The sequence below is a fragment of the Carassius auratus genome, chromosome 38, assembly GCF_003368295.1.
Source record: "Carassius auratus strain Wakin chromosome 38, ASM336829v1, whole genome shotgun sequence".
Classification (NCBI taxonomy): domain Eukaryota; kingdom Metazoa; phylum Chordata; class Actinopteri; order Cypriniformes; family Cyprinidae; genus Carassius; species Carassius auratus.
In genome coordinates this window covers 11,924,813-11,930,140 of record NC_039280.1, presented here as the reverse complement: position 1 = coordinate 11,930,140, position 5,328 = coordinate 11,924,813, and the positions used below count along the sequence as shown (strand labels likewise).

General features: G+C 39.5%; 1 pseudogene; it reads right to left on the bottom strand.

Moving 5' to 3' along the window:
- Positions 1–642, bottom strand: part of LOC113057503 (collagen alpha-1(XVII) chain-like) — an 18,193-nt pseudogene extending 17,551 nt beyond the window's left edge.
- Positions 643–5,328: the final 4,686 nt, after the last annotated feature.

The following is a 5,328-nucleotide window of genomic DNA, read 5'->3' as shown; positions in this document are numbered from 1 at the left end:
TTTTCACCATATTCTGGGTTTTGGCATCCCTAAGTGAAAACATCTCCAACACTTCATGTAATAATCAACAATGACAAGGAGGTAGGTGTTCAGTTTTTTTTTTTCCAGATTTTCAGCAGGATTTCTAACTGCCCAAAATGCCTCCTAGAGTATTGTCATGGTAGTAATGCAGGAAATCAGTTATTAGAGCTTGTGGTACTACTAGCTGATAGTTTTCTCCCGTATTTTTCAAAGGAACTTTGCGGTACCACACCCCTTGGTGGTCTTCAAATGTGATGGGATGAGAGACTCCTCTGACATTATCTGTGGCTCAAGAGTGGCTTAAAAAGAGGAATACGACAACTGTAGCCAAATTCCTTGACATGTCTGTGTGTGGTGGCTCTTGATGCCTTGATGCCTCAGTCCATTCCTTGTAAAGTTCACTCAAATTCTTGAATCGATTTTGCTTAACCATCCTCATAAGGCTGCGGGTCTCTCGGTTTGTTGTGTATCTTTTTCTTCCACACTTTTTCCTTCCACTCAACTTTCTGTTAACATGCTTGGATACAGCACTCTGTAAACAGCCAGCTTCTTTTGTAATGAATGTTTGTGTCTTACCCTCCTTGTGAAGGGTATCAATGATTCCCCAGCAGTCTTCCCCATGATTGTATAGCCTAACTGAGAGACCATTTTGAGGGCTCAGGAAACCTTTGCAGGTGTTTTGAGTTGATTAGATGATTGGCATGTCACCATATTCTAATTTGTTGAGATAGTGAATTGGTGAGTTTTTGTTAAATGTGAGCCAAAATCATCACAATTAAAAGAACCAAATAATTTAATTGAATTTATTTAATACACAAGTTTAACAATTTGAGTTGAATTACTGAAAATCAAATGAACTTTTCCACGACATTCTAATTTATTGAGATGCACCTGTATTATTGATGTAGACAAAAACCCATCTTCTCCCTCAAGTCAGCCAGAACTCTCTCCCATCAAACCTTGGAAGTTGGCAACTGAGTATCTGAGTCCCATATGGCATAGACTTGAATTAAAAAAGCCCCTTGGTGATAATAAAAGTGGTCTTCTCTTACTCGTCTCGTCCATCTCCATTTGCCATAATCTGGACCGCAGATCCAATGCACTGAACCAGGAGCAACTTCTAGGGATTTTAGGATGTCACAAATCAAAGGCATTGGGTATGCGTCGGGTACAGTGTTGCTGTTTAACTTCTGTAATCCACACAGAACCTGTAAGAGCCATCAGGTTTGGGGACCAGGACCACCGGTGAAGACCAAGGCGAGAAGGAGGGCTCAATGTTGTTATCTTGGAGAATCTGGTCTAATCCTTCCTTATTGATTCCTCAACTCTTGTGAGAAGAAACAGGGTCTACAACACTCAATGGGGCAAAATCACAAAAGGAAAAAAAACAAAGGGACAACAATCACAGCTGTGATATATCAACAATTAATTTTTTTATCAACAGCTATAATAAATACCTCCCTCTTGTGTGGCTGTACTACAACAAGGCATAGGACTGATTTCATTGTGTTGTCCAAATTTTTCTGTGTTTTAGCTTGTTTCCATTGTGTTGCTGTTAACTTTGTTGTGTTGTGGCTTGTTTCTGTTGTGTTGTGCTAATTTTGTTGTGTGGTGGATTGTTTCTATTGCTTTGTACTAATTTCGTAGTGTGGCAACTTGTTTCTGTTGTGTTGTGGCTTGTTTCCATTGTGTTCTGCTAATTTCGTTGTGTTGTGACTTGTTTCAGTTGCATTGGGCTGACTTTGTTGTGTTGTAGTTTGTTTCCATTGTGTTGCAATTTGTTTCCATTGTGTTGTGCTAATTTTGTTGTGTTGTGTCTTATTTCCCTTGTGTTGTGGCTTGTTTCCACTGCATTGTGCTAATTTTGTTGTGTTGCGCCTTGTTACTGCTATGTTATGCTAATTCTGCCTGTGTTGAGGAGATTTCATTGTGTTGTGCGCTACTGGGCCAATTTACTGACAGCTCCTGGTCACAATGCTGTCTTGAATGGACAGGAGCAGACCAAAATGGTCCTTTCATGCTCCACAAAAGAAACACCATACATGTTTAGAACAACATGAGGGTGAGTAATGACAGAATCTTCATTTCATTACATTTTAGACTCACAATGTTCCTTTAAGTACCTGACATCTGTGTTCTTTGTTAATACCGAGGATTAAAAAATCCTGGTTAAATATAAAACTAAACTAGGCTTATAGGTATGGCAGTGTGGCTTACAGGAAACACTGTGCGTCTGTTTGGAGGCTGAATTCCCAGGCTCCAGTGTTAATCATTTGGAGATAACTCGGGTAACAAAGAGGGCAGCCAGAGCAGCAGATTTCCCCCTCATCTCCAGTTACTCATTACAGGAATATGAAACCAGAGGATCTCTGTAGCATTTGCTGGCCTGACGAGCCCTGCGCTGTGTGGATTGTCTTTGATTAGGTTTTTGGAATTAGAAGTGTGATGTGTCATAGAGAGGAGATGGATAAATGCGCAGGGCTTTGGGCCTGTTAATGCAAGCGGCAGCTGCACAACAGCTGATGGGCTCCCGGCGGAGCAACAGCAGTAAAACTCACCTTTAGTGAGGCCCCTACACTGAGGCATGTGGGTTGCGCGAACACACATGGTTGCCATGGTAACACACAGCTGTCAAGTGCATCAGACCACACCCCAGTGAACAGGCAAATACACACCAATGAGCTGTCTGCGTTTCTCACTCTCTTACTTAAACTGTCACAAGCAAACTCGCCCTCGAGCTCCATATGGAAAAATGCTGACGGGAAGTATTAGGCCATTCAGATAGAAACAGTTAATGTGATCAAATTGTGTACATGAAAGATGTCATCATCTCATTAGATGTGGTTAGACTGAGGATTGTGGCATAGCTCTCTCTTCCCGCTTTCCTTACTGTTACTGCTATCTATGTGTTGCAATGTTCATTTGAAACAGCAACTTTGACTGTAAACCTCATTGATTTCTACACATATGTGGTTATGAATCATCAAGCCAGGAGGATTACGAGAAAAGACAAAACTAGCTAAAATGGAAATGCGAAATGTCAAAGGCAAAGATTAGGAACTGCAAAAAAAAAAAAAAACATCATGTAACATCAATCTGTAACATCAGTGGATGATTTCCGTAGGATTCATTATTACTAAATATTTAATAATATTAAAATAATTAAGAATAAACACTGGAATATTCCATAAGAGATGTCAGTTTAGATTTCATGAAAAAAAAAATTTATTTATATAATTTGTGCAACACAGATTCTTAAAAGAAGCTGCTATATAAATAATAGTGTACATGTAAAATGATCAGTGGTCACACTTTAATTTAAGGCCCAAGTCTCACTATTATCAAACCATTAATAATTACTTTTGCCTCATTAAACTCCTAATTTGCTTATTAATAGTAAGTAGGTAGTTGTTTAGTTCAGGTACTGGATAGGAGTTAGGGTGTAGAATATGGTCATGCAGAGTATGTGCCTTATAAGTAACAGCCAGTATGTTAATAATAGGGATGCTGGTAAGCAGCAGGTGGGAGTTGAGGCCTGTACTAAAGTGTTATGACCAATTATGAAACAAATATCTTTTTTGTAAAGCAGCACTTCAGAATGCAATAAGGTCATAATTCAGCTCAATTCTCTTCAGTGTTGATTTAGTTCAGTTCAACAACATACATTTGTCAGTATTGCAAAGTTAGTGTCATTGTCTAGATTAATTTAGTTCAAATGTTGTTGTCATCTGATAGTGCCAATACAGTTACAACAAAAATAATTATCTTAATATTGCTATTAATTGTGTAAAAGTTAAAATAGTTAAAACATGATAAAGAAAAGTATAAACGATGACAGATTCTTCTTTTCTCCAGCATAACAAAATACTGAATTTTAAACAGGTTTGTAACTCAATATTAAGTTCATTGTTTTAATCTATAAAGTGGAATCAGAAGTCTGTGGGTTGGCCTCATCTGCAGCTGACGCACCTCATCACCATGTCCTTCTCAGGCCAGGTGGCCTCTGTAGAGAATTCCAGTTCAGTGTCATTCAGGGGACAAACCAAAAAATCAGCCAATGTCTGTTGCTCACTGATTTGCGAAGGAAGGTGCTGACAGTCCCCCTGCATTGAAGCCCATCCTGTGTCTCTTTGTTTTAAGAGCGCAGTGTTTGCTGAGTGCTTGGACTGAAGACTGGGCCAAGCAAGGAGTTGAGTGAATGTGTACTCTGAGGAATGAGTTCTTTTGTGAATCCACACCATATCTGAGTGCTTTGTCTGTCAATCATGCATTGGATTTCCAAGTAAGCTTATGCATTTCAGTTACCAAGAATAAGGAATCAATATCTATTAGTTATTCCAGAGAAAAGCGGGCAGTGCCTTTAACATTTATGAAACAGCAGGTCTCCACACATTTAACAGTTCTGACATGACCATAAAGCAGCTGAAGCAGCTGCCATGGCAACGCAGGGGTTTGATGGAGGTGTGACATTAGCTCCGCCCCCTGAGGGGGAGGAGACCCTCTGTGAACACAAGGTCAGGGTCATACCACCTGCCCACATCTGCCTCCACACAGATGATCACTGTAGCAATAGATATATATAATGACAACAGACAGACAGAAAGATGTCAACCAAGTTTGGTGAACAGAATTCACAAAACTATTAAAGCTTTCCCATGTGAAAACTAGCCCCGTCTCCTGTGGTTTTAAGTTGTAGTTTAAGCAAGCCACCTTCCTGTCTCCGTAACCGGAAATTACAGCCAGGAAATGAAATGACTGGAAAATTTCATGTGTTCCTGAATCCTGCATTGTGCTGACTTAATTTGACGCTGACAGTGTTTCATATGTAAATTAAATCACACACAGTGGATGCTGCTCACATATGGTAATTGCAGGTCTCTTTACATTGAGATTCGTTCAAGGCTCAGAAAGGTAGTAATGACATTCTTAAAATAGTCCATGTGATATCAGTGGTTCAGCTGTAATTTTATGAACCAACGAGAATACCCTTTGTGTGCAAAGAATACTAAAATAACGACTTTATCCAGTTTCAGATTTCAACAGCACTCACGACAGTAGTTACTGTAGACACAACGTTACTGTACTACCACCAGGACACATGGTAGCTAAGGTTTTACGGGTTTGGAACTATGGTTTTGAGTAATAATGACAATATGTATTTATTTATTTATTTTTGAGGGGAAAATCCCTGTTGAATGAGAATGTACAGCCTCTGCCACACACGTTAATGAAGCGTTATTCATCATGCTTTTTTTGTTTACCACTAGGGCATGCTGATGAAGTTGTCATAAGATGATGTCATCATCG